Source organism: Seriola lalandi, unplaced genomic scaffold, assembly GCF_002814215.2.
Source record: "Seriola lalandi dorsalis isolate HSWRI2012SDOR001 ecotype SW California unplaced genomic scaffold, Sedor1 jcf7180002052274, whole genome shotgun sequence".
NCBI classification, from domain to species: domain Eukaryota; kingdom Metazoa; phylum Chordata; class Actinopteri; order Carangiformes; family Carangidae; genus Seriola; species Seriola lalandi.
The window spans coordinates 1,473,786-1,495,032 of NW_019522827.1; the positions used below are offsets into that span (position 1 = coordinate 1,473,786).

Consider the following 21,247-nt stretch of genomic DNA (forward strand, 5'->3'; position numbering starts at 1 on the left):
GGAACAAATGCAAATAGCGCTGACTTGCTCGCACCAAAAAATCCTGAAGGCTTTTCAAGTGAGCTCACTCTCACAATGGTGGGGTGCCCAGAGCAGGGTGAATATACGGTCTGGGCTCTGAATGGCACAATGTGTGAGAGCCAAACAGGGAACTGTGAAGTGAAGGCTCAGGACCCTCCAGGCTGCCTGCCACTGTGCTGTGCTGCGCTTCGGCTGCTTCCACAGTGCAAAGCTGACCACCACCACCACCAATAACAGTCTTCAGATCGGCACTGCCAGAATCACACTGCACTACCATGCTGCAGGGTTGTGCTCAGTATCAAAATGAAAATGAAATTCAAATTAGAAATTTAAATTAGAAACGAATAATACTCATTATTTTCATATCAAAAACTAATGTGGACATAGCCGCGAGCAAGCCACACAAACCCCCTGAAATGTAAAAATTGTGAATTTAGTGTGTATCTCCCTGTGTAGAGTCAGCCAGGAGGTAATAGGTTTAATTCCTGCAACAGCGAATGTCAAATGCCCTTGAGCAAGACGATGAAGCCTCTCTCTGCTCACTAACTTCTAGATATACTAAATGAAAAGTGGAAATTCTAACAATAGATATTGAAAACACAATTTAAGAAACATGGTATTGATTTTTTTCTCTATTTCATCAATATACAAAACACCTGTCACCACTGTGCTTTCGATCACTGTTTTTTTTTTTTTGTTGCTGAGTGCTAAAGTAAAGTCATGGTTTAATCACATAACCTGGAAAATAATCGAAGTCCTGATTAAAAAAAAAACAACAAAAAAACAACAAAAAAAAAAACAACCACTTTACTTTATAATCATTAGTGTTAATTAACAACCCAGTTACACACCCCTTCATTAGCAGAGTTCCAACTCTGAAACCAAAACTTCTAAAAACCTGTATGAATTATTGCAGTAAATTGATATTAGTCTTTGCTGATATTGCAGTTAATCAAACAAACACATCTGAGCTCTTTTCTCTTGTTTCTCCCTTATATTCTCTCCTTATAGAATTTTAAAGCTACAGTATATTTACAGTTTAAAAAACGTGGTAATTGATTCTGCCAAAATGAGACATTTCATCAAATCAGGGCACGTCAGCAAAAACAAAATCTGAACATATCTTAAATGTTGATCCAAAAGCAAATTGACTAAAGCTCTGATTTGTTGATCTACAGTACGCTTGAACAGCCCCAGTCCCCTTGTCCATGACTGAGGAATGTTTTGGTGATATCTCTTTAAGAGAAGGCTGAGTCTACAGCTGTGAGAGCTCTCTGCTTTGTTGCTACTCTTATTTCTACTTTCAAACTTCATTTTCAGCCCTTGCAAGATTTTCAGAGCCGTTCTCTGGACGTTGGCAGGCACTTTCGCCAGCAGCCAAACTTCCCAGCATGCCTTGTGGCGGGGCCGGCTTTGTTCACAAAGTTAACTGTGAAGTTGCTCGGCTCAGCATGAGATACAGAGCCTCATTCCCTCTTAGCTAGCACAGGTTTACATGAGATACATAATATATTGTTAGGAGAATGAAATTTCCACATGCATACTGTATTTACAGCTCTTCATTTCACCGTGTTTCATTACACCAATATTGAATTTGCTTCCAAGAGAGTCCTACAGCTTTTGATGCATGACTATAATTTGAAAGCTGTGGTTAAAGTGGTAATAACTGACATATTATAATGTTTTATTATCAAACTTCGTCTTTCATCATCCCTCCAAATACTTGAATTAAACGAATGGAATTAAATACACGTCTTCAGTCACACTGCCCTCAGTCCATTCTCTGTAAAAGATGTATCATCAAAGCTACTTAATAGCCCAAAATGAGACTTATTTTCTATGATGCACAACTAAATTACATTTAATCCAAACACCATGGAAACAGTTCCAACCCTTTTGCTCCAAAGTGGATATTACATCTTCCACTGGATGACATGCAAGGGACAGCGCAGGCAGCCTGCAGCATCTGGTGGACACCTGTAAGACTGCAAGTCACTGGAGAGAAAAAGAGAGGTCTTTGTGATTCTGCTAAGTCACCAAAAATCTAGGCCAGAGTATACTGACCCTCAATGCACCAGCTAGCTCCAGAGCCTTCGGCATGGCAGCCATGTGGGGTATTTAACCCAAACGTTCGATCACTAAATCAAAGACAACATAAATAACAACGAACAGTCAGTGAATGGCAATAAAAATGTCACCACCAATCTGGTCAGCCAGACAAGACCAGCTTCTTGGGGTGGGCAGCAAATCAAGCCCGTCCACCATTTTCAATCATTTCCAAGGTCACTGACACGGAAAGAAGGAGGAAGAACGACCTGTGCACTTTATTCTAATCTTCTCTTGTAGTTACAGTCTGATCTGGAACTAGTTGGAATGAAGGTGCGACGGGAGAGAGACTGAGAACTGCCACTGTGTAATAGCCAGGCCTCAATAAGTAGATCAGCTCGTGCAGACATTTGCACAGTGAACCATCGCTCACGTGTAATGTCAGCGTCATGTTACACAGCAGATGCGTGATGTAGAACATATATAAATGTTGAACAGAATTAAATTAGCATCTGTCAAATATACTGTAATGCAATAAAATAAATGCCTTTCATTGCATTATATCGTAATGTTATTACAAAATAGAGCTTCTGTTATTTTGTCTATAGTGTGCACAATCAGTAATTCAATCGTTTCATCATCTCAGTTACTAAACAGATGAAACAAATCGCTCTTATACACACTACACAGCAAAGATGCTAATTTATAGGTTTTTAAAAAACTAGAATTGAATGCTCGACTCTTATATTTCACAGATGCTCAGGTTATTGGGTTCAAGTTCTGTGTATAGAATGTACTCACAGTGATTGTTTCAGGGCCTCTGTTTTCTCGCTATTCATTGATCTGCTGGGTAAACTGAAAGAAGAAATATAGTCAGTGACGGTGAAATATTTATAATTGTAGTTGGTGACAAAATCTTTAGCTCTCAAAGACAAAGAAAATGGATTCAACATGTGTTTTAGCTCAAGTACCTCAGACCGGAATCCAGTGTGCGCCATGAGCTCTTTCATTTATGAGAGCTTATCACTACAAGTGAACCAAATCACAAAGGGACAGCCACTGACACCAGAGCAATTACGTTGTACAGGTCTAATCCCTTACACAGCACTTAGGACAGTTTTAAAGGCCACCAGGGCAAACTGCAGAGCTCCTTTAACTGTTAGGGTGCAGTTTGGTCCATTTTACAGCCACTGGGGCACAGGCCTGATTGTTAAGACCAGGGAAAGTAATCCCTGGAGTCAGGCCACTAAACCTGCTCTGTCCCTGTAACCATGGCAGCAGACAGGTAGTGTCTGGGTCACAGGGCAAACATGGCCGGGCTTCAGCACTGGCCGCCAGTTAATAAAGAACTGTCCCGGTGTGAACACACACACACATATACTCAAATGTGCTCGTGTGCATTCACACAAATGAGAATGTGAACACTCTCTACATGTACGCACACACACACGTGTGCGCACACACACACACACACGCACACACACACACACACACACACACACAGGTTCACAGGTTCAGACGAGAGTCGCCAGTTGACCTGAGAGCTGCTGCGAGCACAGAGTGGTACTAGATTTCAGTTAATCAGCCACTAGATATTCAAGATACTTAACTTGAAGAGTCGCAGCGACAGGTGAAGGGACGGACTGATCACAGAGGCTGGACTGACGTTTCATTCAAAGGACGGTCTCTGTCATCACACCAGACTGTCTGCGTCTGTGCATTTCCTGTTTGTTTTTTTAATGTTATGGTCTCATCACTTCACTCCATTATTGCATTACATTATATATGCAGTCTAGGGAGTCATAAAATAAATCTTTCAAAAATTAGAAATATTTCAGGGAGCACATGCTGCTACCTCCGGCCCGAAAACGCTGTCATTTGAAATAAATGGTAATAAATAATTATGTGTCAGTTACGAGATCCAATTGTCCAGTTGAATTTTTTCGTCTTCATGAAATGCCCAAACGATGGTCTGGTCTGTGTTGCCCTTTTTAAAGAAACACATGATCTCCCCTGGCCCTTTCCTCCATTTACCAGCTCTCCCTCTCTCTTTTCAGTTGCTATGAGACACTCCGGCTGAAGCCAAGGCTTCCACAATTCATTACTGGAGGAACAAAAGCCAAAGCAGTGGACAAAGCAGGGCAGACCAACTCAAACCAGCTCCCACTTAACACACACATCACACCTCTGAGTGCTCTGCTGACATACAAATGGCCAATTCAAGACCTCTTCGTTCTCCTTTTTTTTTTTATTTCCATTTTTACAAAGCCGATGGAATAGATGAAGAAAACCCTTAGGATACACAGTAAGAAGTCAACAGGTTGAAGATTTGACACGTTTAAGGATCAGTGGAGGTTTCCTCTTTCATCGCAAGATATGATTATATATTATCAGCATCAAAAACATTTTGAAAGGATTACAGGTATTAAAGTATTTCTAAACGACAGCAAAAATAACATTTAATGCGTCTTTTGTGGTGTAACACACAGCTTTTTTTCCTTTCTTTTTTTATGGATTTTTAGCCAAAGACTCAATAGGCTACAATGCACCATCAGTGCAACATCACCTGTCTCTGGCTTTCCACCATTTCTGCCTTGCCAAATCATGAAACATCTCTTTTCTCTCCAACCAATCACATCTCAATCTCTGGCTGTTCTCATGCAAAGAAAGGAAGGGGAAGGCCAATGAGAAATGGCCCTCCTCCTTCCACTCGTATCCTACACACACGACAATCACCGTCTGAGAAATGCCAACGGACGGGCAATCAGTCATTGTAATTAGGCTGGGTGCCATTCCCCAGCCTTCATAATTCAGGCTGGAGCTGGAGGACATAGGAAGCGAGAGCCCAGCTGCCGGCTGCCACAGCCCACCACCACTGGTTCACCCAAACCTCAACACAGGCCACTCCCTCTCCCCTCTCCCCTCTGATGGGGGAACCAGCAGAATTATAAGGGGGCTGACTGACTGCAAAATTAAAAAACTCGCCCCCCTCCATCTCCCTCCCTTCCTTCTTGTCTACATCCCAAAACCGCTCCCACTCACACTTTCTTTTCACTGCACTGCAGAGTTTTGTTCTCCAAGTGCGAGTGCAGATACCTTTTTTTTTTAAAAATGGCTTTTAAAAAGAGGAAGGGTATTAATGTAAATATATTAAAAAACATCTATAACAAGTGGGCTAGTGTCATGTACCCTGCACAATTTTATTTGTAGGCGTAAAGCTTAACAGAAGGGGATTTTCCACACTGTTTCTAGGAGTGGGGAACACTGGATTTACAGTACAGACATGGCTCACTCTTTTCTCTTTGGAATTCACAGCTAAACAGGAAGCTATGGCCGTATTCTGCAGAGATTTATTTTATTTGCTTACAGGCCGCGGTTGACTCAGAAACTGGCTTTGCCTGTTGTATAGGACCTGAAGTTTTCTTGGCAGTGAAATGAAGAACTGCAAGTTCAGCCAAAATAGACAATGAAGCAGAATGGAGAAACATGCCAAATTGCTAGGGCAATTCAGTCCAGAGGCTCATTTTTCCAAAATGATTCACACTGGAAAGAAAAGCATTTCCCTGTCCTTAGATGAACTTAGTGTGCTCTCTGTCGGCTTTACAAGGAAGCAATGGGGGAGGGAGGAGAATGTGTGCACACTCGATCACTCACACACACACACACACACACACACACACACACACACACACACACACACACACAAGCATACACATACACATGACCACGCAGCCATCACTGCAGATTCTTTGCTCACTGTGGAATTAGGTCATGCACATAAAAGCCCCAAACACAGACACAGATAAAAACATGCACTACTTTAAGAAGACGTTTTCAAAGTCACAGGGGGAAACCACACACATCAATTCTTCACAAGAAAAAAAGCCAAATGAGAAAAAGCCGAGCTGGTTAAGTGCCATTTTACATATACTGTACTCTGTGCTGTACACTAACTGCTTGCACCACAACTATGGTACAAACAGTGTTTTTTTTAGCTTATACTCAGTTTTCAGTGCAGCAGCAGCACAGTGGAGGAATGAGGGAGGACTACAGGCAAGTTTTGCATCAGTCAGCAGTGTCCTGAGGCTGGTTTATTGGCTTGTCTGGCTCAGCTGCCTGATAATGTTCACCTGTTCCTTCTTCCCACTGCAGGATGACAGTCAACAGTCTGCTGCGGCACAGCCAAGTACAAGACGCTCAAACGCGTTTGTCGTTATTTGTTCACCACCAACAAAAGACTTCAGATGCTTTAAAACAATATGCCGAAAACCAATGAACTACAGCAGTAAGTACATCGATAAGTGTCACAAAATAATACAATCTTTTTACAACAAGAAAATATTATCGTGCAGCTTGCTCATGTGCATCAGCACATCATGATATAAGCTTGTGTTGCAGGAGTGCAGCTCCCTTTGTAAATATCCACTCATTAAGTCTCAGAGTAAAATTAGATCTTGCACTAAGCAAACATTAAGCATTAGGTTACATAGAAAAGATAAAAGCCTTCTGTATGCTTTTGCCGGGAGCTTTTTATGCGCTCATAACTGTGCTGCTACCACTGACAGTAAATATTTGTGCAGCTGTTTTGTATTTCATCAGTGATATGCAGCAGATATTATATTAGATCAAAAGAACGATCAGTGAAAATGAGGAGATCGAGGAAGCACATTAAGGAACAAAACAATATGTATTCACCACAAACTACTGCATGAAAGTTATTATCACAGTGTTAGTTATTTTACTGTCAGACTAAACCATTATCTCTTCACTGTCAATCCTGAGACGCTGCTTACTCATCAGATTATACTCAGAAATCTTTTAATAGCTGCTGTAATATAATTAATGATTCACCCAATGTGCATCCAGTGAGCTCCGCACTACACACAGCTATTAACTGATGAGCTCTACAAGCAATAAAGAACTGGAGAAGAGAATACAGAACGGGATATGCACACACGCACACACACACACACGTCTGGACAGAGGCATGGACGTGTAGGCAGAATAAGCAGCCCGTGTCATATTATACAAGCTCTCATGTTGTTGCAGGAAACTGAAAATCCAGGTAAATCCATAAAGACGAGGATAGAAACCAGTCAAAAGCCTTCAGAACCACACAAGGGTTAAAGGACTCATTTCAAAAGGTGACAGAAATTTGAGCATCGCTGTGGCACTGGCTGCAAAAACTGTTTTCAGCACTGCAGGGTCCTGCATGAAGCTGAATGACAAGTGGGGGGTTGTTTCAACTTTTTAAAAGATGATTTGTCGACAAAAGCTTTGCTGTAGTTATCACCAGCTCTCATGTGCAGTTTTACTCAGAAGTTTGTTGTTCAGTTTCGCTCTGACGAAAATCCCTCACTCATCTTTAATCGACTTGAAAATGTGCAGCATAAAAGATGTTGTCATGCTGAAATGAGAGATTTCCAGCTGTTTCTGAATTCCACAGACACTGTTAAAGCGGTGTAGTCCGGTTATGCGAGGACATCGGCGAGAGGTCTTAGAAAGGTCTCATTAGATTGATTTCAGTGATAGTGTTTATGTATATTGTATATGTTTTTTGCCTCACACAGGGGTAATTTACAACAACAATAACAATGCATAACAAGCTGCAGAAAATATAAAATAAATAAGTTGCAGTTTCATTTTATAGATCAACAACTAATGTCAGAGATTTTTTTTTTGACAAGTGACTCTCTTTTTATATATATATATATATATATATATATATATATATATATTTATATATACATACACACACTATACTTCAATTTATTGCACCTATTGATTCACACAAGATAATGCATCTCAAGGCACTATTATCCTAACACACATTAACGTAACTTTAATGTGTACTGTGTGCTGTATTTTGACAATTATTACTTTGATGTTTTATGGTTTTAATAATTTCTTATCAAGTGTTCTTCCTCTATAGGTCGGTCTGACCTTGCAGTCTCATTTCAACTCAGTAAGTTATATTTATGTATATTTCTGAAGAGTTCCCGCACAACACCTTTTATGTACTTTTAAACTGTTAATGCTGCACCTTTGCCTCACTTCTTAATGATGCATGAACGTTCTGCAAAATGACTTAGCTGAAACACTGTACTTACAATTTTCTGTTTTCTTGACACTGCAACATCCCTCATCATCGCATTATCCGGTATCATTACAAAATTACATGTGGCTTTTAAGATTTTAAACTGATAACTATGGTGCTGAATGACTTCAATTAATCTGTGCTGTAGTTTTGTTCGTGTTTGCACTCATCAGCTGCACAAACTACACGGAATCTTCACACTATTGGGTGTGATGTAGTTAAACTAAACCTTTGTTTGTTTGTTTTTTGTTTTTCTTCTCATGACACTGAACCTTCAGTCATATGACATCTTCCAACAAGGGGCACTGTGCACAAATACAGGAAATTAACTAAAAGAACCACAACAGGAATAAACTCTCCACCACAGCACAAGTGCAACATTTAGTTTATAGTACTAGTATAAATTATAAAATCTCAAAGTCATTATCATAATATTAAATAGGATAATCTAACCTCATGTCAGTGATATGCAGAGAGATTTAACTGGCTTTTAAGCAACTTTAACACAAGTTTAAAAAAATTACCTTAAAGACAAAATCAACGTACAGTCTCTACTGTGCACAAAGGCCACACTTCAAGTCCCACTATAAATATTCTAAGAATATGATAATGGCTCCTATAGTATAAAAACGTACATTTATTTAAGATTTTAACTTCACTTTTTGATGAGATATTCAGAATCAGTCATATGTGAAATACTTGTCGTAGGGACAAAGAAAAGTTGCAGTGGACTCACCATAACAACGCACCATGTGCTTGTTGCTTGTCAGATGAAAGTCTCCTCCTCAGCGTCCACAGTGCAACAGGCAGGAGTGGAAACCGAGGAAAAAGCTGCATGTTGAGGCTTCCTCTCCGGCTGCAGCTGCTTCGTGTTGTTTTGGCGCTTCGCAAAGTGTCCAGGAAGAAGGTCGACTGAAGAACTGCGTGCGTGTCACCGCCGCCGCCGCTGCTCTTCATTTAATTCAAACAGCCTAGAAAGTGATCCTCAGCCGAGTTATAATCTACGAGGTGGTCCGACGACTGTCGCGAGGATGGGATTATTCACATCCCAGCGAAAGCTTTTCATCTGTTTCATCCGCTGCGCAGGCTGTCCCCAATATCTCCGCACGGCTGCATGGCGAGTCTGACTCACCACACTGTGCATAAGGGCTGGACTGCAACTTATTATCACAGCCAACAAGGGTTTTGACTGGTAACGTTTGTGGGGAACCAAAATATTTATTTGGCCTCGTTTCGTTTTTGATAATTGTTTTCTGTGGGGAATTCAGGTCCTGGTGCGCATGTGGCTTCAGAGCGTTTTGCTGCTGGGGAACAATGACTGCAGAGTTTCAGCTTCATATTATGAGTCAATATTTGATGCTATGGGAACTGATCAATACCACATATCTGCTCTATTGAAGAGGTTAGGACATGACCTACAGGGCCTCATGCAGGGATGTTTTGTAGAATTTGCTCCATGAGCTGGGCCTGAAGTTCATTTACTTTGATATTTATGGTTAATGCAGAAAAATCATCACTGTCATACTTAATCAGCACAACATACTCAAAATGAAGGGGAATTTATGTAAAGCAGTAGAGGAAACATGAACCAACTGGTGATGTATATCTTAATACACACTTTAGCTGAAGAGGGATTCCAGTACATTTATTTACTTCACAGGAATTAAAAAGTCAGAAAGGTTCAATTTGGTCAGAAAAGTTTTTGGTAATGCAAAATCACCTCATCAACTACTGCACTTGTGATAAAGGCTTATTAGTGTTACATCATGTTGTCAAACAGCTGTGGCCACCGCCCTGTGATCGATGCAAAATGTGACAGATTGCAGAGCAATTATTGTGAGCACCAGTTTTTTTTTTTTTCTTTTTTTTTTTTTGCTTTAAATCGTTCTACTTTTGAATTCCTGCTGTATATTGCCAGATAGACGCCCTGGTTTGTACATGCATTGTGGAACCTGAGTGAAGGCTTTGTGTGCAGTATGCAAGCAGTTGCATTACAGCTGCAGAAAATACAGTTTATTCGTTTTCATCAAATTTGGTGAGTTGTATTGCAGGTGTTTCTGAGTGGATGTTTGGTATAAACACAATCACATTTGTGAGCTCAGCAGTCAAGCACCAAGTGTCCTCTGTGCATAGTGCACTTAAGCAGTCAAGTTACTCACTCTGCAACCCTTCAGACAGACCGAGTGGCCTTGGAGATGTTTTAATGGTGATTTGAGCTATCACTCAGAATAACTCTCACTGTATCTTAAGTTGCACCTGTTGTACAAACTGCTCTAAAATACCAGACTTGACAGACACTATACACAGGCTGCACTGACTTTTCATCCAGGGACACACAAACAACTTTTACCCAGCAACATGTTTTGCTCTGAGGCTGCAGGCAACTTAGGCCTCTTGATAGCCGCTATTAATACGAACCACCTCTCATACTGAGGTGACTCATGTTTCTGTGAAGCCTCACCGAAATTCATGATCGTTTTGATCTCGGTGCACCGCGGTGGCACAAGCAGCACAACCCTGTTGACCCCATACTGCATGGAGACAAGGGTAATGAGATTAGCCGAGCATGAGTGTGACCGTCGTTTGTGACGTGTCCTCGACAGGCTGTGCGTGCACAGCTTTCAGGCTATGCAGTTCATGTGACAAAATCACCACAGTTAGGAGAGCGAGGATTACTGGGCGGGGTGATCGGGTTCACAGAGCAGCGTGCTCAGGGCAAGAGTTAGGCACCATGGGCTTATGCCAAAGGAAATGACGTAACACGTCAGGGATTTCTGACTGTTATCAGAATGAACTTCCTTCCACTTAATGATATTTGGTGAGTTCCATTTAAATGCAGTGGGACAAATGGTCCAGTTTCAGGCCTTTTTGTAATATTTCAGTGTTTTGTACAGTCTTCCTTTGCTGTATCGACAAATTTTACAGAATTTGTCCCAGTTTCATTGTTTTGATGTTTGCCTGATTTGTCTCTTTTTCTGTTCGGATTTTCTACATTTCCTGGATGAGGGGTATGAACTTGTTGTTCTCACTGAGGGTCAGAATACGGGCATATTAGTATAGCCAACTTCTCGTGAACAGAGGGATGTGTCTACCACTTAATGCACCGTAACTCGTGGCTGCAATGCACTGTGGGGTGTTGGAGGTTTCGAGGGTTTGCCTCTAATACTGTACGGTAGATATGGCAGAATTGCTCATTCATATCGATATAAAACAGCAGATTAAAAAAGTAGCTCTTATTCTTTCATTCAGCGTAGACTAACATTAAGTGTTGTTTTCAATAAAATCAAGCTTCATTTTTGTGTGAGATCCGAAACAGTCAACAGAAAATTAAAATGCATAGATTTGATAAACAATTAATCATTAAAGTCATTTTTGTTAACCAAATATAATTCCAAATATTCTCCAGGTCCAGCTGCTTAGTTGTTTATTGAGTTTTCCAATATTTAAAGACCAAACGAATAAATAAATGATAATTATTTAAATAATAAAAATAATCATTAGTTGCACGCCTAATTGTGTGGCTGTGTGACATCAGATCTGCTGTGTTTGGCCATAAATAAGGGAGCAAGAATAACGCCTGAAGAGGATCCTGTGTGGTTGAAGCGTCAGTAATGTCCTTGTGAAGTAAAAAAACAATTGTGAACAAGAGTGACGAGTATTTTTCATTTTTCGAATTGCATGCCCAGCACCTGCAAAAAAAAATCTGTGGGTGTGTGTGTGCAATATAATGCACCTCACAAAGAGCTATTTTAACAGCATCAAGAACTTAATGCTGTTTTTTTAATTGTAAGTTAAGTTATGGCTCTTTCAAAACAATTTGAATCTTGATGTCATGAGATGAGATTGTCAGCTCTGTTGATGGTCTGCAGAAGTGTAGTTGGCCAGAGTGTATGTTCGGACCGCTGACACGGGCTCCACACAGAAAGTCTCTGGAAGAAGTTTTTGCCCTCAACACCCACCCTGTCTGGCAGCTCCAGACGCAGACTCAAGGACAAAGACACAACTATGATTCTGCCTGTTAAATCAAATCATTTCTGTCGACTTGATGTTACACTGTTCAGGAGAGACTTCTGCTCAACCTCACTGCTCTGATTAATTACATGCTGACCACTGGATCAGAGCAGTCGCATTAGTTTCAGCTGTATTTAGCTTTGTTTCATCAGTGGGCATGTTTGTCAGTGTTGTGTACGTCAGGCAGAGCTTTCATGCTGCTTCATAAGGGAATTTCCTGAGGCAGCTTAAGGAGAGAAAAAGGCCACAGTTTACAGCACTTGAAGGCATGATATGGTTTTGTGTTTCCACAAGGAAGACCTCATGCCCATGTTCTGAATGCAAAAGGAATGCAAACTCCTTTTGTTTTGGTTATGTCCTGGTTTTCAGGACTTGCATAAATAATTGTGTTACTTGTTTGCTGTGCTGTACGATTTATCATAGTGTATTTTTAAAAAAGTCAAAACTGATCTGACAAGTTTTGACATATTTTTCCTCCATGCAATGATATATAGGATTTACATCACTGTATTTATTTATTTATAAAAGATAATATTTGCAAATATTATGCCAGAAGCACAAATCAATACTGACCTTGTGATAATGGGAGATTTGTTTTTCTGCCCAGGACAGCTGCTCATGGTCTCCGCCCACCCCAGCACCACACGAGTGGAAAAGCTAATTTTTTTTATTTTTGATCTAAAGTCACTCGACAATTGTGTGACGGACCCTGAATGCACAGATCCTTACCCTGTTTCTATACTCTGCTTCACACAATGAATCTCTTATGCTGCTTGATCAAGAGTCCAGACACAACATGTTTGCAAATGCAAAACCACTTGATATTTAGATTAAGGATTACGACTTACTTGTCTCATTGCCTTCTCTCAAATTCAATGGAGTTTACCATCGTCCATAAGCATGTGAATTCCAGCTATGGGGTAAAGCGATGAGGTCGCCTCTGACTGTGGTGAGATGTTTTGCTTGAATGCTCCTTGACCTAAGACTGTCTGGAGGCTCTTTGCACACTAAGCCATGCTTATTTGTAAACAGAATGCTTTGCTGAAGTTCTCCACGCTCACCCTCCACCCTCTGAATAAGGCCACTTTGCACAAAGAGACCATTCTCACTGGTGTTTGGACCTCATTTCTACTCTGTATACTCCAAATTTGTTGTGGAGGCCTTCATTTGCTTTGGATTGAGAAAATGCAACTACATTTTTTTTGCAAAAAGAATGTATTAATCAGTAAATTGAGCATTGTGCATTGGGGGTGAATGACATGAAGGCAATGTTTGATCTCAGTAGTTTTTTGGTGCCCAGACCACCAACCTGACTGACAATACACCCCCTAAAATGCTGCATGAAATCAAACAAGTCTGTAAACCAAAACTGGCAGCGGACCTCAAACTCTTGGCTGTCGCTAACTTTCTCACATTCTCCCTCGTGCTAGTCTGCTAAATTTCAGAGCTACCTCCTTAGGAAAACATGTTCATTAAATTCCCAGCAGGAGTCCCTACGTGGGCTTCACCCTGTCATTGACAGATGCATGAATGACTCAATATGCGTCTGGATTTGTAACCTGCGAGGGCTTAAGAAAAAGCCCGGGAGACAATGGCAACTGAGGCAAAGCTGCAGAGCCTTCAGTCTAAACAAAATCTCATTGTTCCTGTTTTCCACAGTTAGGGGGTTAGGCATTCCCTCAACCACCCCCCACCCCAGAACCTCAGTCCGCTGTCCCGCCCCGGTCTCTGTACTCCACCAGCTCTGAGTGCTGTTAGTGAGGCTAGTAATTAAAGAGGGCTGCCTCTCAGTTTCTGCAGCTCCATGGGGGGAGTCCCTCCATGAAATGTACTCCTCATTCTGAGTCCAGACGGCAGCTGATGAGGGATTATCTGCTGGCAGAGGCATGGCATACTCCCCACCATAATCTTCAATTAGTTCAGTTCACGGTGATGTGTTGGGTGGACCTGCCACTACCTTTCCCACGGCTTCTTCATAAACCCCACACCAATTTCTTGAATAATGTAATGTATCACTTGGGGTTTTCATACAGAAAGTGTTAGATTGGTAGCTTGAAATGCCATCATTTTATTTTGTGAAAAATTAAGTAATTTTAGTATGTAATGTAAGTAATTAAAGTATTAAAATAGTAAGAGCCACACTTATTACACTCTGTTTATGTTAAATCTAAAAGTTGTTATTTAAGCTAATGATTTGTTTGCTTAACATTTTTCCTTTTTCCTTTTTAAAGCTATTAGTATACTTTTTTTTTTTTAAATGACACAAAAACACATTAAAACATAATTGGCAAACAAATGTGTCTTTTTTTCTGTCCTCTACAGTTGGATGATAATTTTAATGTCATTACACTTCTTTCAGTGTCTCATGTAATTTAATCAGTTTAATATCCTGTTGGAAAATTTTGATGTGGCATACAGTGAACTGCACTCTGTGCACGCTAAGCATGTTTGACAGAGTGCTGAAGCAAGGGTTTACTGCATACCTCATTGGTCCTTTTATTTATTCAAACGTGTGCGTGTTGTTGGAGCTTTAAATCATAATAATGGATTGAGTGTATAAGTTCAACTTTATTTATTTATGTAGTCATTTATTAAAACCTGGTTGCTGGTCTGACAGACTATACTCTGCAATGGAGGCAAACTTTTGAATGCAACTCTTGCGGCAGGCAGACATCCGAGTGACAGTTAGTGTGAATGAGTGTTTTCTGCAGTGGCCAATTATCTATTTGCAAAATGAATAGATCAATTTAATTAAATTTAATACATGAAAAAAGACAGGGAGAAGATTTCATTTAAATTGGGTAAAATTGCCACTTTGCTTATCAATCTACTCTAAACAATCCAGCACAATAAAGTGAAGACAGGGTTTTAGACAATTTTATACATTTATTAAAAATCTAAAGTTTAAATCTCTCATTTACATACGTATTCAGACCCTTTACTCAGGATTTGTAGAGGCCTCCTTTAGAAGCAATTGTAGCCTCTAGTCTTCCGGGGTAAGTCTCTACAAGCTTTGCACACCTGTATTTGGGCAGTTTATCCCCTTCTTCCTGGCAGATCCTCTCAAGCTCAGTCAGATTGCATGGGAAGCCTCTGTAAACTTCCTCAGGTCTCTCCACAGATGTTCCATCGGGTTTAAGCCTGGGCTTTTGCTGGGCCACTCAAGGACAGTCACAGACTTGTTGCGATGCCATCAGTGTTTTCTTGGCTGTATGCTTCAAGTTATTGCCATGCTGAAAGGTGACCTGTTGCCCTAGTCTCAGGTTGTATGCGCTCTGGACCAGGTTCAAGGACCTCTCTGTATTTGGCTGCATCCATCTTCCCTCAACTCTTACCGTTTCTCTGTCTCTAACGCAGAGATTGCCCCCATAAATTGATGCTGCCACCACCATGGTTCACCACAGGAATGTTATTAGCCAGGTGATGTGCAGTGCCAGGTGTTTACCAGACATAGTGCTTGGAGTTCTGCCAAAAGACTTCAATTTTTGTCTCATCAGCCCAGAGAATCTTTTTCCTTGTGCTCAGAGTGCATTAAATACTGTTTGGCAAACTCCAAGTGGGCTGTCAAATGCCTTTTATTCAAAGTGGCTTCTGTCTTGCCACTCTACCATTAAAGCCTGATTGATGGAGTGCTGCTGAGATGGTTGTCCCTCTGGCAGGTTCTCCCATCTCTGCAGAGGACTTCTGAAGCTCTGTTAGAGTGATTGTTGGCCCTTCTTACTTGGTTTGGTCGGACGGCCAACCCTATGAAGAGTTATGGTGGTTCCAAACTTCTTCCATTTCACAATTATTGAGGCCACTGTGCTCCTGGGAACATTCAGAGCTTTAGAAATGGTTTTATACCCTTGCCCATCTATGCCTTGCAGCAATTTTATTGTGGAAGTCAACAGCGAATTCCTCAGACTTCCTGGTTTTTACCCTGAGATTCAGTGTGAATTGTGGGACCCTATGTATATGGGTGCATGCCTTTCTACAGTGGGTCTAATCAATTAACATGGGACCCTATGTATATGGGTGCATGCCTTTCTACAGTGGGTCTAATCAATTAAATTAAACATCTATAGGAAGATTAAAGGTAGAGTAGGTGATTCTAATCTAATACACTTTTTGTCCATTTCAGCCAAAATCTCCTCATGGTCCACTCGCTGTCCACTGTGTACATGTGCCAAAAAAACAATTTTGGTGTTCCAACACAGCTTTGGCTCTTTAAACGGGAAATAAACGAGTGGCTCAGAGCAACTATTCCAGCCAATCAGCAACAGGGGGTGTTCATGCTCGAACACAGGACAAGGGAAAGAAGAAGAGATGGGAAAAGTGGGAAGTAGGAGCAAAAGGCTGTAGATCTGGTACATGCTAACGGATAGTGCCAATTTAAGGATCATCAGGGGAAGACGAAGGAGCAGTCTACCGTCTGTCACCATCAGACCGTATGGAGTTTTGAATGGGATTGATCGGAACTGCAGACCAGTGACGGATGGTGACGTGACGGCGGCGTATACTCCACAACTTACTTGCAATGTCAAGAAGGAGTCATGGCCAAGGAACAGCCAAAGAGGAGAAGGTCAGAGGAATACAAGTTGAAAAGGAAGTGCCATGATCAGGCAAGGGCAAAGAGCCTTGCTCGTGTGACTTTCCAATCGTGGAAAAGGAATGGTTGAACTGGGATAGAAATTCACTTATGGACTTATCTGCTGTGACTGGCCCACACCCTGAATGACAGGCACACAGAGAGGGCTGGTAAAGAGACTGACGAAGCCAGTCAAAACTTTAAAAACTTTTGTCCCGTTTGATAATGTTTGTGATAGCTAATCCCAACTGGTTACTTAGCAAGCATGTAACGGTATCACATTTGTGTGTCTAGTAACGTAAAATTACTTGCCCACGAATGTTCGACTTATTGTCTAGTTTGAGAAAATGTGTTGTTGATGTGATGTTAGCTTTTAGAAGAGTTGTTAGTATCACTGTCTGCAGCTAGTGTGCTGTTCATTGGAAACTGTTGCGTCCTTGCAACTGTAGCGACAGTTTGTTGTCTGGTTGTTTTGCTCTGTCCGCACAATGTGCAAATGGTTTTCTAGCCATGAAAATTCAAGTTTGCCAGCACAATGGATTTATTTGGTTGGATGCATACTTTGAAATCCTATGCCAGATAATATCTCTGTCACTCTTGTTTTCTAGGCAATTAACCTCTGGTAATTTTATTCCATTGTGCTTTGAATGTTGTGTTTGTGTGCATGTCGTTTGTTGTTGTAATGACATATTATATTACACAGTTTATTTTGCTTCAGCAAAGACGATCTGGATTTCCACAATGCCGTTACCTTGACAATGTACGTCCATGAATTAGAGGGGTTGAGTTTCTGAAGGAGCACTGAAGGGAAGGGTGTATTTGTTTTGCTGCTGTTGAGTTCAAATAACAACAGTATTTCTCCGGAGTGGCTTCCTCCATCTTTAAAGCAAATAAGATGCACTTGATCACAATGTGGAGTGCCACTGCAAAGGGTCAGAATACTTTTGCAAGTAAAAAATTTAAGTTTGTTGGTTTTTTATCCATTTATGATTAAATCTACAACACAATAAAGTATGTAAAAAGTGAAGAGGTCTGAATACTTTCTGAATCCAGTATGTAATCAAGAACAAATGGAAATAGTACATGGAGAGGACATAACCAGCCTGCCAATCTATGATAATATGAGCTGATGTTACTTTGCAGCAGCCACCTTTAACTCTGAGGTGCAGCCTTATAAGAGACATGTTTTACAGTCATCAGAGCGCTGTTCCATCTCGGTTCATTTACTGTTCGAACAACTGACAATTCAGGAGGTGTGTCTCAAATTACAAGAGGAAACCTGCTAATTACTTTGCGAGAAAGATGTTTTCAATAGCTCAGTGTGGAGTTTTAAACCACAGATCAGTGACTGGGTGAAATATGAGTTCACAGTTCAAGTACAGCACATTTAGTTGTTTGAATCCACAATTAATGCATTCTTATATAAGAGCATAAGACTAGGATGCATATCCAGCTCATGTGTAGCAACTTATTAATTATATTTGAGCTACAAATATGAAATTATAATGTAATTTCCCACTAAATCAGCTACTGAAAATATTATCCATGCATGCTATCAGCCCAAGCTGATATCTGATAATGTCTTAACACTCTAGAGGCACTGGCTTGTAAACTCTGTAGGAGAGTATTTTCTTATAATTCTGCAGTACCCAGAACTCCTAAAACATTACCATTTTAATAATTTATCTTTCATCAGGCATCTCAAGTTCTGGGGGCTTGCATGTTAAAGTGAAACTGGGTCTGTATTAAACGAACAGCAGTGTTTGCAGAGGAACACAATATTTTGTGGATCCAGTTCCCAGTGCTTTAACATTGCTTGAGCTAATGTTGGAAAGTATTGGCTAAGATACTATATGTCACTAATAATAGTCTAATGCCAAGAGACTGTTCAACTGTAAATGTAGGGCCTTTCGGTAAATAATATGATAGGGGTCTATAACTCCATCTTGTCAGCGCGAAGGTTATTTGATCCATTCATCAAACGGCCAAGTGACAGCAAAAAAAGGTTGGACAAGGCGATGGTGAAATGAACTCCTCAGGCACTTCACCATCTCTCTTGTTAATCAGATTATTTTTCATGGGAAAACATCAACTAAATGTCTGAGAAACCTGGAAAATGCCTCATAAATGAGAAGACAAATCCCAAGTCCTGCTCAGATAACTTATTATTCTTCATATTATTCTTTAAAATATTAACAGTGACATGGATTTGTGAAATAATATTTAGCAACAAATGCATTTAACAGCTCTACCTAATGCCACAGGAGAATGTCTACCAGAATTTCCCTCAGATACCTCAATAAGTTAAAGACATTAATGGATCCAGTGGGTCCAACTCTTCCAAATGTATCAGCTCACCAGAAGATGACTTTATTATTACTCAGTTTCTAACAAAATTAAATAACCCCATCATATTTTTACCTGTTAGACGTCAGGTTGCATATGTGTAAATATTTCAGTCATATTTTAATATTGATCCAGAAAAGTACTCACAGCAGCAGCAGCAGCCTATTTTCTGTTCTCCAGCGGCCCCAATGAACAGTCAGACCCCATGCAGGTCTAAGAGTGCAGTTTATGTGTCCAAGTTCAGGGCCTGGTTCGATGTGCGAAGAAAGCAGTCAACACATCAAACTGTGGAAGGATGGCCGTGGGTCTTATTTTCTTCAATCATTATCATTATCAATAATAATTATTTTTGAGGTTAACAAAACAAGTTCTCTTGTCACTGGATGATAAATGATTTCTTTATGGCCTTGACACAACCCACACGGGCTATCATATTTTCATATGGTAATCATCTACAGTATTATCAGAGATACATCTGCAATAAAAGCCCATGTCATATAAATTTAATGTCATTACAGGAATTGGTACCTGTGGTACTCAAAAGATAGTTTATAGTATCAACACCAAACTTCTATAACATTACCATAAAAGCTGTGGAGTAGTGTTCCTCATAGTCAACAGTTTAAAATACACTGAGCTTAGAGTATGCCCTCCTTATGTCTGCTGATTATACATGATTTCATAAAATGTTTCATATATTTAGTCTTTAATCATGAGGGTGCAATTTGGTTAAGCACGTCTTTGTGATCATTACAATAAATATGGGTACTTATGTACTGATTCAGCCTCTAGGATCTTATGCTCTTCACTTGCAAAGGCAAAATATCTCAAAAATGTATAAGGAAAAGCCAAATGCCAAATTAAAAGGAAATCACTGTGATATGTGAAAAACCACAAGGCACTCCAATATCTCAGGCAAAGATCCCATACAAGAGGTCAAATTTAGTCATGACTACATCAAAAATAGGTTTAAAAGATCCAGAGCAAAGCATTCAGCTGGTGGTTTAGTCTAAGGTGCACAGCGGGTCATGTTACATTATTATAGGAGGAGTAAAAACTGCAGCAACACCCATAGGGTGACTCACATTCATGTGGAGAAGGGTCATCTCAGGTAAACTGATCACGTGGGCTCCCCTGGCACTTCAGGTCTGGCACTTCATCCTATTATTTTTGACAAAAGCTGGCCCATATGCTCTGTTCTGCAAGAAAGTCAGCCTGACACTGACACGAGGCCGGCAATGCTGGGACACAAACAAGGCTTTGGACTCCCCTCAATTTACCTGTGACCTGCTTTTTAAGGACAAGTCTGTCAGGATGGGCGCCCATGCAGCCAAGTGTTTTTGTAGATGTGTATGTGGGTCTTGTTTGTTTTCCTTTGGAGCACAGTGATAGGCTTAGATAGGCTGGCAGACGTGCCTTAACAAGATGTGGGGCAGGCCTTGATAACACACTCAGATGAACTGTCTATTTTCGGTCATGGGACTCCATGGACTAGCTCACCCCAGCCAGTGCAAATGAAAAACAGTTGGCTGCAGATTCAAATATCAAAATATAGCAGGAATCTTGTTTTGTTGCTACATTCATAGAAACACATGCAGCATGAATAAAACTGTGGCTCAAGCACATGTACACGTGTGTTCTGCATTCATTATGTGCATATATTTGTCTGTGCGGTGTGCATTGCATGTGTCAGTGCACAAGCGATTTTTGCATGTGGCATCTAATGTTTACCTCATGTGGCCCGGCCCTGTTGTTTGTCGGGACATTACTGCATCTGATCCCTGTCAGTGCTGTTGGATGGTCTCCATTTATGGGTTTTATCCCTCCGGCTGACCCAGAAGATCTTTGCCGATTCAGACTGTCTGTTGGGCCATCCCCACAGCCCTGCTGCGGTTCTCTTACTCACAGCATGTGTTATTCATCACATGTTGTCATGAGCTGTCAAAAGCAGCCATGACAAATGCTGCTTTTCTGTTTATGAAACGATCATGTTGGCCTCACACTTCAAACCACCATTATCATCCGCAGTCGAATGCCAGTGCTGTGAAAAAAAGAAAAAAGAAAAGCTGAGCGCACAACAGGAAAGGCATGAGTATAAAGAGTGGTCAGATTTGTGTATTTATCACATAACAACATACTCTTTTCCCTTATAACAAGTG

The 21,247-nt window shown here is 40.7% G+C and overlaps 2 long non-coding RNA genes across 6 annotated transcripts in view; one reads left to right on the forward strand and one right to left on the reverse strand.

Moving 5' to 3' along the window:
- The window catches only part of LOC111650431 (uncharacterized), a 53,021-nt gene extending 32,000 nt beyond the window's left edge, over positions 1–21,021 (reverse strand). For 2 of the 5 annotated variants that reach the window (XR_015436838.1, XR_002760404.2), the window contains exons 1-2: positions 8,901–9,347; positions 2,869–2,922 (exon numbers count right to left, since the gene is read on the reverse strand). This is a non-coding gene — a long non-coding RNA (uncharacterized LOC111650431). Of the gene's footprint in view, positions 1–2,868; positions 2,923–8,900; positions 9,348–19,235; positions 19,336–20,173 lie in introns of those variants that run through there. The other 3 variants (XR_015436840.1, XR_015436839.1, XR_002760406.2) reach the window with 3 other exon arrangements.
- LOC111650433 (uncharacterized) lies at positions 6,134–17,769 on the forward strand. Its single transcript, XR_002760407.2, has 3 exons — positions 6,134–6,352; positions 8,000–8,032; positions 16,296–17,769. It is a non-coding gene; the product is annotated as an uncharacterized LOC111650433 (long non-coding RNA).
- Positions 21,022–21,247: the final 226 nt, after the last annotated feature.